This window comes from Carcharhinus amblyrhynchos, chromosome 3 (genome assembly GCF_965287045.1).
Source record: "Carcharhinus amblyrhynchos chromosome 3, sCarAmb.v2.hapA, whole genome shotgun sequence".
Lineage (NCBI taxonomy): Eukaryota > Metazoa > Chordata > Chondrichthyes > Carcharhiniformes > Carcharhinidae > Carcharhinus > Carcharhinus amblyrhynchos.
The window spans coordinates 117,671,853-117,685,731 of NC_137326.1; the positions used below are offsets into that span (position 1 = coordinate 117,671,853).

Below are 13,879 nucleotides of genomic sequence, written 5' to 3' on the forward strand. Positions count from 1 at the left end.
ACAATGTTTACACAAAAGGGGAACTGAAAAGCTCTTAGCTCTTTTGAAGTTGCCAGCAACTGCTTGTGTCAGGGTGCCAGGGGTTTCCATGTAGCTCATCACCTGGGGGCTATACTCAGCTCTGAGTCCCTGACATGGTTTTCGTTTTCGATGAGTGAGGTGAGTGGGCCCACAGAGCTGATGAAAGGGCAGAGCCCCGAAAGCTAGTGGTGTTTGCTACCAAATAAACCTGTTGGATTTTAACCTGGTGTTGTGAGACTTCTTACTATGTTTACCCCAGTCCAACGCCGGCATCACATCAAAAGAGCCAGGGCAGACTCAATGTGCCAACTAGCCTCCTTCTGTGTTATAATGTTCTGTGATTCAATGGAATGGATTTTCCGGCTGTGGGATTACCCACCTCCGCAACCAAGTACTGCACCAAGCAGAAACCCAGCTGCGCCACTGCGATATCATGCTGTGAATAGCCTTAATTGGGTTAGAGTGGGACTTCCACCCCCATCTGTGGGGAAGTCCTGCTCTAGAAGTCCCAATTGGATTGACAGATTGGCTTGAAATCTCAGCAGTGCCAGATTCAAGCATTGCCCACTGCTGGGACTACTAGCAGTTCAGGGAGAAGTATTGTGAATCCTGGGCTTCAGTTTTGGACAATGCCATGTCTCAGCAGCTGAGGAAGGTCTTGGGGCTGGCAAGAGCATGTTTTAAAGGTCAGGGAGATTTTAAGGGAGGTATAATCTGGGGGAATGCCTCCAATGGGCACAGAGAACCCTCCCCACTTGGAAGGAACCTCCCCTTCCTGACTGACAGCAGCCGGTGCTGTCAAACCTGCTGGGTTGCCTGCCATGCCTCCACCTGTCGCGCATGTTATAGAGGCGGAGGCTGTTAAGTGGCCAATGAAGGCCAATAACTGGCCCAAGTGCAGGCTGGCTCCTTGATCCCTTACCCACCCACCATAATATGGAGACAGGTCGGACTAGACTGGAAGTCATTGGCCAGGCCTCCCATTTTATGAGCCTCATCCCCCTCTTCAAATATCAGACATGGGTTTATTCCTATGATTCTACCTGCAGCCATTTATTAAAATTCCTCATGTATTGAAACTCTATGAATAGAGACAGCTACCCCACCAAGTGGAAGAAATTAAAAATATTTCAACAAACGTAGCAGCCAAAAACAAAGCCTGGTGCAAGTCCTGAAACAAAAATGTTACCAGAACAAAAGTAATCACCCTTTTGTATTTATTCTTTTATATTTGCTTTCCCAACACTCAGTATGAGACCAATTTTGGAACAAAAATCAGTTCCAGTAGTTTTCTAATAGAAATCAATAGAAGCAGGATGTGCCAACTGCCCAAGGTAAGCGCTGAAGATCTGATCTGCTTTAAGCATTCCCTGTGGGCCAGGAAGGGCAGGCATGATTTTTGCAGACTTCACAAGGAAGCCTTCAGCCTCTCCTGGCACTTTCCAAGACTCAATACATTCAGCCTCTGCAAACCACTGAGGATCATCCCTACGGATCCCCAGCTGTAGCCTTTCCACATACCAGGCAGACTGACAATTTGTCTGGCTGTCTGTCCAGAGTATGGAGGACACTATTTAAATGAGAATCTTCCCACCGTGCTGGGCTCCCCAATACTCTCCCTATCTCCCTGTTAACACTGGGACCATGAACCTTGTTTAACTCAGAACCGATGCTTGTGGTGGATTTGTTTATTCTTCTTGGTAGCTTTACCTATTGGGAATGCTATTGATATGACTTGGGGTGGGGGATGCCTCTGATGGGCACAGGGACTATCTCAAGAAGGTCCCCAGTCCCTGACACCAGACCACTCAGTAAAATCTGCCAAGCCACCAATTTGGTCTTGGCCTGTCCCTGCCACAAGTGAAATAGCAATGGGGTGGGATGAGATTCTTTGTTGGCCATTAATTGGCCATTTAAGAGATTCGATAGGCCAAGGGAGAGTTGGGCTCCCTGAAGCTTCCACTACTCCCTGCTAAAAGGGAGACAGGTCAGATGCAGATGGGGAGGCAGTGGGCAGTCCAAGTACTGCATTTCATGTGTTCTCCCCGCCCTGGCTTCAAACACACTGATGGAGGCTAAAAAATCTAGCCCAGTGCATTAGGTACAACCCTTTTCATAGAATCATAGAATTCCTACAGTGCAGAAGGAGGCCATTCGGCCTATCCAGACTGACCACAATCCCATCCAGGCCTATTTCCATAACTCCTCATATTTACCCTGCTAATCCCTCTGACACTGGGGTTAATTTAGCATGGCCAATCAACCTCACCCACATACATTTGGACTGTGGGAGGAAACCGGAGCACCTGGAGGAAACCCACGCAGACACAGGGAGAATGTGCTAACTCAACACAGATGGTGACCCAAGGTTGAAATTGAACCCGGGTCCCTGGCACTGTAACCACTGCACAATTCTATTCTATAATGGAAGATAGCAGGAATGGAGCAGAACATCAGTGGTCTCCTGATGAAATTTATCAGCACACTCTTTTACTCCGCAGATGCGTTGGTCCACCTTGTTGTCTAACGAAGGGCATGCACACGGCGGGTTGTGCGTGGGCTGCTCTTGAAAGTTCGATAGTAGCCTAGTACTTCGCGTCGTTTGTGTATGCTTAAAACTGGACCAGCAGATGGGCAGCACAACAGCTCCTATCACTGTTTGCTGTGCAGATACATGGATGTGGGCCAGTGTCTGTGGGAGTTTGCGCATTCTCCCTGTGGTTGCGTGGGTTTCCTCTGGGTGCTCCGGTTTCCTCCCACACCCCAAAGGTGTGCTCTTAGGCTGATTGGTGTAACGAATTGTCCCTAAATTATTCTCCCCTTAATCTGGTTTCCAATGGGGGTACCATAAGCATAGACATGGGTCAAGGGTGGAGGAGGAAAAGCACATTGTTAAGATGGCGGCGTGGGCTCGTTGGGCCGAACGGCTGTTTCCCGTGCTGTGTTGTTCTTTGTTCTTTGTTCAATATCTGTTTTCCACCGTCGAAAATCAGCTTAAATTCACCACTAGGATTTCAATTTTCTCCCCATCCTAGAGGGCAGAGATTAACGTATCACACTTCCCTAATCTGGATACTGTACAGGTGAGGACAGAACTTCGATATCAAAACTGAAATTGCCTAATTGCTTTCAGATGAAGTTGGTCATCCGAAACCAGCTAAGTGTAATAGACAAAGTAAATGTCATGCTTCCAATGAAAATAAACCCAATCCTTTCACATTCCATTTTGGCCTGGCTTAATTCAATTACAGAAGAAGGTGGTTTGTCACGGGTAAGTAACAGGTTTAGAATCTCCCAGTTTCCTTGCAATGTTCAAGGCAAATTAAGGAAAATGTTTGGGCATTAGAGGTGGAGATTCTAGTTGGGGTCACTTTTTTATGATCCGTCTATAATAGGGCAGATTTTATTTTTAATTAGAGTTGTTTTTACAGTGTCTAGCCTGAACCAAAAGTAAATAAATTCAAGGTGGAATCATGATTTGCAGATGGCAGCAAATGGGCAGAGCACACAGGAGCTCCAATGTCCAGTGAGATATGGATTATGGCCTGCTGAATCCCAGAGAGGGGTTTTCCTGTCCCGCCCAACACTGGAACCATAGCAGGCAGGGGCGGACCACACAAATGTCCATTGACCTCGAGCAGGATTTTCCAGTCTTGGGGCTGGAAATTCCCACCCTGACAATCTATACTATTGCTTTTTGTTTGGATTGCTTGTGCTGTAGAATCGTAGAGTCATAACATCCTTACAGTACAAAAGGAGGCCATTTGACCCATCGAGCCTGCACCAACAACAACCCCACCCTACCCCCGTAACCCCACACAGTCACCCTGCCAATCCCCCTGAAACTAGGGTCAATTTAGCATGGCCAATCAACCTAACCCGCACAACTTTCAACTGTGGGAGAAAACTGGAGCACTACCAGATGAAACCCATGCAGACATGGAGAGAACCTGCAAACTCCACACAGCCAGTGACCCAAACCGGGAATCGAACCCGGGTCCCTGGTGCTGTGCAGCAACAGTGCGAACCACTGTGCCACCGTACTACCCTTTCTTTCCTGTGTGCTCTTAAAACCATGTACAGCAATACACTTACTTTATAGAGTGAAAGCTTTGAGCTTAGCTCAACAAATTGCAACATCCCCCATTGAGCATCCACAATGAAAAGTCATTACTCCATTCTTTTGTGAGTGCAAACTACTTTCCCTTTCCTTAATCCAAAAACTACAAAACATATGGAAGAGATTCATGGCGGAGAAAGTCAATTGCAATGAGTTTGCAAAATGGGCAGTATAGGTATCTGTACTCTTTATGCACTCCAACAGAGGTAATTTCATCCCACCCCATATGTTTTTAACAAACCCACACAGCCATAATTGGCAATTTGTAGTTCCAGAGATGATGTGTGATGGGCCAGGAACTGGATTGCTGCTGGAGCAGGATTTGCTTTTGTTCTTTAACTTCCTGTTTCTGGTTTTCCCAGTCAGTCAAAGTGCAGTTGAGGGGGATGCGGATTCAGAATGGCATGCTGAATCTTTTCAAAGGATTTCTAAATGAAGGGCAGGGGTCAGAAAGATTCAACTGAGCATGAGTTCCTGAGGCTGCAGTAGCCGCAGGAATGGAAAGGAGACCTGGGAAGGTGAACCACCAGTACATACCACCCCCATCACCCGTGCACCTCCTGGATCTCTCTGAGGGACTGCAGTGAGATGATCCTTCCCAAGAAAGGGAGGAAGAGGCCAGTTTCTCCAACCAGGCAGGTGTGCTTGGAGGAGGCTAAGGATGTCACCAACAGGAGTGTGATCTCTCCAACCTGGAGACAGTGCAGCAAGCAAATCCAAAACCTCAGGGGAGCAGGGGAAATATTTCCGGGTGCCAAATCCCACACTCTGACTTCCCCAGCATTCCCCAGTTCCTTGGAATCACACACCTTGTTGTTCCACCCACCTTTCTCTCTCCAGACACTTCTTCACATGCCCATCAGGGTAGGCAACATTCAAATGTATCCTCATCTTTACATTTCTTGCATCCATGCCTCATAATCACTCTCCAGAAATGTTTCCCTTCCTCCGTCCACACAGTCCATTTTGCGCACCCAAAATTATTGGCTTTTCTCTCCTTGTAGGAAAGGAGAAAGCGCAACTTGAGGAATAAAGGGGATGGCTTGGCCCTCCAGTGATAGCCACCTTGGTGGCCTTAATGGCAAGGTGTGCCATGCTGATCCAATGGGAAGGAGGTCTTGTTCCAGAAGACTACAGATTTCAGCAATGACCTTAACTTCCTGTGGCACTAATGCTTAGACACATTGAGAGAACTGATTCTCTCTCCACCTGTAGAACTTGTATTGGGAACTTCATCTTCTTAGAGTTGGAATTTGGCATCCACCCCTCTGTCCTGTGGAGGAGCATGTGGCTGAGAAGAAAGTGCCTGGTCTTGCTATGACTACTTACATTGCTGCTCATCAGAGATGCAAGGGAGAGCTATATAGTCTGCTCCCATGTGGTGGTGAAGACTGGCAGCAAGGAAATACAGTTCATGGTAAATGAAGTGCAAGGCAAGTGGTTATGAATACAACGTTTATTAGATTGTTAGGTTTTTAGACTGTCTCTTTAATGTAAAATGGAGGAATTAGATCATATTATCTGTTCTGAATTCTACCCAACAACCATCTTGGTTGTTTGGGTTTTAAAGGTTACTATAAAGGTTGTTTCACTGGGCAGATGGTACGAGATGTTCACACTTAAACAAAATGGCAAGGGCATCTGTGATGACTGTTGACAGAATGGTAATCAAGTTGCACAATGAGGTGTTAGGAATGTCAGGTTTTGTAAACAGTTAACTTTAACCCATTCAATTTCATGATAGAATAGAGCTGGAGTCTAAAGAATAGCTAATCACAGTTGCTACCTGGATATAAGGCCTGTGTAATTCACATTGTTATGGACATGTGCTTCGGGAAGGGAGAGATCCATCGGAAGCCATTGTAGGATCAGGTTTCATTTTTCCTATGAGATCACTATCCCTCACAGACACAGTCAATCTGCAGGAATTAGAGAGAGAGAGAGCAGAGAGATACAAGCAGCCAGCCTACATTGTTCGCTACACATATTGCAGCGGGAGCTCACACTCAAATCAAAATGATCATGTTCCTGAGGATTTAAGAGTCTGGATGATTCACCTAGCTTCAGCTAGAATTTCCAGGATAACCCTCATCAAGACAGTCAGTTTGGGGATCTAAAGTTATCTGGCTGGAAAAGGGAAAATGGAGCAAGCCATTGGGAGCTGATAATAGCTTTGGACTGGTTGCTGGAGAATTGATTGTGTGGAAGGAGGAAGGGAAACATTTCTGGAGGGTGATTATGAGGCATGAGGGCAAGAGGGCATAAAGTTGAGGGACAGAGTAGAGTATCATCATGGGATGGAATTTTCAGTCATTTAAAAGCAGTCGCGCAAAACAGAAAATCTTTCACTAAATGCGCACCCACAAACCATCTCTGATACCTTGAGGTTGGGTTTTCAGTAGATCCTTGCATTTCTTTCTAAATGTCATACTCTGTATGAAAAGGCTTATGGGTCTCCATTCAGAAATGAATCTTTTTAGGCTTTATTATTCTCAGTGAGATGCTGTCTCATGACAGATTATCTGAACTACAGAGAATTTAAATCCACAAAGTGGAGAGGTGGTTCTGTGGTGTGCACAGATTCTTAGTAATTTTGGTTAAGGTTGCTGTCAGTTTTTGTACCATTTTGAGTAGTGTTGCATGATCTTCAGTGCAGCCCTTCCAGTAAAAGTGCTTTAACGGCATGCTGGTAAATCATTTCATACTGTCAAGAAAGGGGATTGTCGTCTGTTGAGCATGTTGAGGTGGCAGATGTGGAATGACGTGTTGTTTCCAATGCAACAAATCTTCCATCTGTGTGAGTTTGCGTGACAGTGTGCTCCATCAGCGGCTGACATCTTTGAAATTGTTATAATGATTGCAATAAAACCTGCAACCACATTCAAGTTCCAGACACGTACTGTGAGCCACTTTGATCATGGTTGGCACTACCTTTCTTTGAATGGGGCAGTGGTGGTGTTAGCCCTTTGAATTGCCTTGAACAGTGCAAATACTTTACAAGGGACATTGCACATGTTTTCCTCTCTGTTGAAAATCGATTGCCATCAGTGCCTATTGTTCAAGCGTAAAACACAAGGAAAATGAAGTTAATCTAAATCCCTTTAACTGCAGGTTATTCATCTTAATTTATTGTTCACGTAAGAAAGCTTAACTTTCCTGTAAACTGTAGCATGTTCTTTATATAATTAGTGGTTTACATGATGCTATAGACTTGCTGATTCAATGTTTTTTTCTGGTTGCACCATTCTGAGGAGCAGCACATTGTGTTGTTCTGGGGTCTTATCAGTGAAGCACTTATTCTATGTCAGGGAACATGACTTATCTCTTCAAATCTTGTAAAATTTATGCCAAACACGTGATCACTGTACTGTGCCAAAGTAGCTGTATAGGGCTGGAGGCCACATTGTACTGAACTTGCTAATTATTTAGCAGCACGGTTCACTTACAATTGCTATGGTAGTCAGTGGGGTGGGAGGAAAATGCACGTAATTTTACTTGTTATTAGATTGTGCATGAACATCAGTGAATCTTTTGTACAGAGTATTTACATATTTGCAACATTCATATAAAATGTCTTTTTTAAGGCTTTCATTCCCTTATTCTTTCTGTATGTAATTTTCGTAATAGTAATTGCGCTAATCTGAGGAAGAGGTTGTTGATTAGGCTAAGATTTTTTTTAATTCAAGACCATTTTAAAGAGTCCAGAAATTACTACTTAGGAGTGCAGCAAGGTAACTTTAAGCAATAACTTTTACTCCCTGAAAAAAATATACCACTGGCTTCAACCAGATGCAGTATAGTTGGTTTTAAATGTCAGTCCAATAGGAATATGTATTGATGAGTGTATGGGAAGGAAGAGTGGCTAGAGAAAGACTACAATGAAGATTACAATTAGAACTTTCCAACCTTGACACTCCTGGGGTTACAACATAGTTACATAATAGCAGGGAAGTGTTAATTAGAGGCACACAAGCTCATTGTACAGAGGGCAGAAAAAACCTGGAGAGATAATGTCTGAGACTCTGTGCTACACTTCATAGCAGTTGCTTTTTCATCTGCTTTGACAGAAACCTTGAAGCAAGTTTCTTGGCCATAGATGGTGCATGGTGCAGAGAGATTGGAGTCAGGAAGAAAGTACCTTATCATCAAGCCTATCCACAAAAAAAACATGTGACCGCACAGAATTTTTATTATCGTCTATAGTGGAAGCTGGAACTTGTGTTGACAACTTTGACAAGTTCTTGACTCCATCTTAGTAAGGTTTGACTGAGCGGCACTATGCCACAGTGGTTAGCACTGCTACCTTCCAGCGTCAGGGACCTGGGTTCAATTCCAGTTTCAGATAACTGTCTGTGTGGAGATTGCATGTTCCCTCCATGTCTGCATGGGTTTCCTCAGGTGCTCTGGTTTCCTCCCATAGTCCAAAGATGTGTGTGTGGGTTAGGTTGATTGGCCATGGTCAATTGCCCCTTAGTGTTAGGGAGATTAACAGGATAAATACATGGGGATATGTGGTTAGGACATGGCTGGGCTTGATGCCAGTGCAGGCTCAATGGGCCAAATGGCTTCTTTAGGCATTGTAGGGATTTTATGAGAGTTCAGATATTTAAATTCAATGCTGCGTAGTATTTTGTTTTTTAAATTCCATAAAAGTGATGTTTACTAATCATATAAGTACAGAGGAGTGAATTGTACAGGGGAGGAGGGGAGTGTCTTGAACCACCTAGTAAATGTTTGCATGCTGCCTTGAGTGATTTACATTCTACCATGGCTCTGAGCTGTCTGGCATGCCATCTGCCCTCTGTAATGTGTTGCTGTTCTAGCAAACAACCAGAAGACATGTAATAATTGGAACAGCAATGGTCCTTCAGGGTATTTCTTCCATTTCTGTGGATTCAATTGAACTGTGTGAGTTGGGAGGTTCTCCAAATGATAAATTCTGGTAGTTTCGAGGTCTTACCTCTCAAATGCAGAGAAAAACCCTTATCTAAAATATAAATCAGTTTAACATTTTCCCAAAGTAAAACTTGTATTTATTATAAATATATATACAAAAATGTAATTTTGGTAAAATTTGTCTGATTTTGTGATTCTGAGCTTCACACATAGAAAAAAAAGTGAAAATGCTTCATGTAGTACAGTTGTACTCTGGGGTTTTCATCGCTTTACAAGACTTACTTTCTTTACCCAAGCATAATCAACCAGATGGGCAGTTGCTGACAAGAGAGCTTTGTACACATGCCCTCTCTTAGGAATTTCCCAGGTATCTTTCAAATTATGCTGATTTCCCTACAATAAATACAAAACTAGCATTTTCTGGGAATTTCAATGTTTAACATTAGCTAGAAAGCAATGTGAAAAGATGATCTAGCTGATGTTTGAGGATTTGAGGCAAAGGTTTAGTTCATTTAGCATGAAATGTATTCACTTCCATTGAGCCAAGGAATATGTTTCCATCTTGAAATTGCTGAATTTACCGGAGCTATTTCTGCTCATAGCCAAATGGATGCAACACATTTAAGCCGGCTCAGCTTTTCAGAAGTGTATTTTAATGTATATGGTTTATTTTAGTTTCGTTTATTAGTGTCACAAGTTAGGCTTACATTAATGTTGCAAGAAGTTACTGTGAAAATCCCCTAGTTGCTACACTCCAGCACCTGTTTGGGTACACTGAGGGAGAATTTAGTAAATGCACCTAACCAGCGTGTCTTTCAGACTGTGGGAGGAAACCCACACAGACACGAAGAGAACATGCAGACTCTGCACAGCTAGTAACCCAAGCCAGGGATTGAACCCAGATCCCTGGCGCTGTGAGGCAGTAGTGCTAACCACTGTGCAACCATACCAACCATTGGGGTTTTTAGATCTGCTGCTTGCAATGCTTGGAATATGAATTTTATTTCTGGTAACTTTGTGTCTAATTTTATGCAAAGTCTGAAAATGACACCCAATATCCACCAACAGCCCACTGATTCCCAGCCATTGCCTGACTACACACCTCATCTGTTCTGACAATGGTACCAACTATATGCATGCTTCTGGCATTTCATCCTTTTTCCTAAACCCAGGATGTGCTTAAAATACCCCCACCCCAGAAAGGGTGCAAAGCCTATTTCAGTATTCATGATATAATTTAAATATAATTAGTGAATCCAGGACACTATCATCTGGGCGCACTTGTACTTACCCCTTCACCGGTTGAGGTCCTCATCGGTGAGGATCACATGTGGGTACAGACATAATGGCTTCACCAGTTGGACCAGATACCATTACAAACCCCTGGTGGTGGTGGTGGTGGGGGTGGGGGGGAGGGGTGCAGTGTCAGCCTGGCACTGCCCACCTGGTACTGCCCACCGGGCACCCTGGTGGTGATCGGGCAGCGGGGGTGGGGGGGGTGCGATGTCCAGAGTGGTGATCGAGGGTGGTGGATGGAACTCCACAAGGTCGGCAATTGGCACAGGCAGTGGTGGGGGAAACTGGCACAGGGATGATCGGCGGTGGGTCCTAACGTCCATGGCCGGAGGTGGGAGGAGGATTAGTGGAGCGGGGGGTGGTGGCAGGAGATCTCCCAAGTACACTGGGAGATCGGGGTGCCTGCACAATAGCGTTGTTGGAGTTCAGCAGCCGGGTTCCCTGGCGAGGTTAGGCTCCATGCCCCCTCCACCCCTCCCCTTCTGGTGAGAATCACATTTGGGTTCTTTATTTTTACAAAGTACCAAACGATTGCAACTGGGAACTTATCCAAAAGAAATAGATGCGATTTTCTCCTGTTTTCACGCTCATTTGGCATTTAGAACTTTTTTCGTAAGATCCTGCCCTGTGTGTTTAACTCAAATGATATATAACTTCACTGAAGCACTGCAGATGCAACGTGACCAATGGATATGGTTTGTAAAGACTTTTTCCTCTCTGTAATGAAAATAATGAAATATATGCCATGTTCTGATTATTGAACTGGAGCACATCAGAGTGCATCATGATCTCTGGAGAAAAAAGTAAATATCATATTTTACTGCTATAATAATTGGAAATGTTTTGTAAGGTGGCTTTCAGATTTTATATGAATAAAGTACATTTTTGCAAAATGAACAAATAGATTGAAGCCACTTAAAGTCTGTTAAATTGCAGTAACGGAGATTTCATTCATGAACATGCTCAGGATGTAAGACCTGTTCCTGCAGTCATTAAGTCAAACAGCGCAGGAAAGGCCCTTTGGCCCATCGAGTCTGCACCAACAATGACTACCACTAAAGTCGCACTGCTCACATTTTGCAGCACTTGACTCATATCCTTGACTGTGATGATGTTTCAAGTGTTCATCCAAATACTTTTTAAAGGTTGTAAGGTTTCCAGCCTCCACTACCTTCCCAGGTAGGACATGCCAGATTCTCACCACCCTCTTGAGTGAAAAAATGTTTTCTCAAATCCCCTCTGTATCCCCTGCCCCTTACCCCAAAACTATGCCCCCTCATGATTGACCCCTCAACTAAGGGGAACAGCTGCTTCCTGTTCACCCTGTCCATGCCCCTCATTATCTTATGCACCTCAGTCATGTCACCCCTCAGCCTTTCCTGCTCTAGAGAAAACAATCCAAGCCTATCCAGTCTCTCCTTATAGCTCAAATGCTCCATCCCAGGCAACATCCTGGTGAATCTCCTACAGGGTGTCTGCCTAATACAAGGGCTGCATAACATATTTGCTTCTTTTGGTTATCATCCTTCCACTATAAAATCCTAATAAACAGAATTATACTGGCTGCAGCTGCTCTTTAACTAACTGAATGCTGATGTTTGTGCTCCTTATCACGATTTTGCTTACCCATTCTGTGAAGGTCATTAAGTTTGCGATTGTTACTTTCCCACACCAGCATGTTCAGAAAATGCTCAAATAACTTTTTTAAAAATTGTTGATGCTCATTATTAATTTATCCACTTCAAAGCTATTAATATTTAATGTCAAATCATTTAACTTACCTCACTTCAGTTTAGTTAGCCACAATATCCCTGAATTAGGGAAATCCAAGAGAGCTTCCATCCCTGAGAGGAGGGCAATGTGATTAGTTTTGGATTGCTCTGGCTAGAATTGACACAATGGGTCAAAAACCTCCAAGCTATAAAATCTCTGCAGTTATATGATTGCTATACAACAGCCAATTATGGAAATGCAAATGTGTGGCCATTATATAGGAACAGAATTTGGGCCAGCTGGGACATATGTCCTTTTGTTTGTCACTGTCTACATTTATGGTTGAAAACTTACTACTTCTCAAAGCTTTGAAGTGTGTCCAGCAGCTGTGGAACTTTATCCAAGCAAGAAATTCAGCAGAAAGGAAACATATCATTTTTAAAAATTAAGCTTAGTCCCCTTTGCTCAAAAACTTGACAATAAGAAGCTTCTGATTTCAAGCCCAGTTCAGAACTTGAGCACATAATCCAGGCTCACACATCAGTGCGATAGTGAGAGAATGCTGCACTGTCTCACATGCGGCCTTCTGAATGATAATTGTTCACCCAAACTTGTAAAAACCCCATGGCTCTTCAAAGAAAAGCAGAGAATTTTCCTGGTGTTCAGAGGAACATTCCTTGCTCAATCGGCACCTCCAAAAGAAGGTCACTCATATTTGTTGGAAATATACAACAGGTTGGGCAGTATAGAATCCCTACAGTGCAGAAAGAGGCCATTTGGCCCATCAAGCCTACACCGATAACAATCCCACCCAGGCCCTATCCCCATAACCCCACATATTTACCCTGCTAGTCCCCCTGACACTAAGGAGCAATTTAGGATGGCCAATTCACCTAACCCACACATCTTGAGACTGTGAGAGGAAACCAGAGCACCCAGAGCAAACCCACACAGACACGGGAAGAACATGCAAACTCCACACAGATAGTTACCCAAGCCCAGAATTGAAGCCGGGTCCCTGGTGCTGTGAGGTAGCAGTGCTAACCACTGTGCCATCCCATCTGTGGAGAGAAGCTGCTTTAAGTCAATGACCTCTCATCGGAATTGAAGGCAGATAGAAATGTAAGAGTTTTTAAACTATTGGAAGTGAAGAGATTGGGAAGAGCAAAAGGAAAGATCTGTAATTCTGTAATCAGGTGGCGAACAGGAGAGATTAACGAAAAAAATTTCATGATATTAAAACCAAAGAGAGTGGCAATAGGTATGGTAAATAGGCAAGGGTTGTGTCCGGATGAGGTGAAAATGGCTATATAGTAGCCACCTGTATGCAACATGAAGGAAACAAGCCAGCAAAAAAAATGGAATGAGATGGAGGCAAAGGTCATGCTCTAAAGTAGTTTAACTAGTTATTGAGTCCAGAAGGAAAGAGAGTCGCAATAGATGAGGTGTTGTTCCTCGGGCTTGCTTTGAGCTTAAATTGGAATACTGTCTGCTGGGCCATGGAAGGAAAGGTCAGAATAGGAGCAAGAGTTATTATTTCCAGTGTTTCTTTGTCTTCATTTCAGATTTCCAGCATCCTTTGTATTTTGCTTTTGCACTCATATGTTGTTTTATAGGATATCACTTCCAAATATAATTGATTGACGTCAAATGTTTTAAGATGCCCTGAGCACAGCTGCACAAATGCAATTTGGCTCTTTTTAACTTACAACATGGTGGGGAGAGAGTTTGTGTGGCCTTCAAAAACTGAAACTATCCGTATTAGCTGCTCAGAGGAAATCTTTACCCAGAATGGACTGGAGCACAGTTTTCCAGCACATTAATATGCCACAT

At 43.8% G+C, this 13,879-nt stretch overlaps 1 protein-coding gene across 1 annotated transcript in view; it reads left to right on the forward strand.

The window, feature by feature from the left end:
• Positions 1–13,879, forward strand: part of anos1b (anosmin 1b) — a 126,613-nt gene that overhangs the window by 43,665 nt on the left and 69,069 nt on the right. The window lies entirely within an intron of this gene.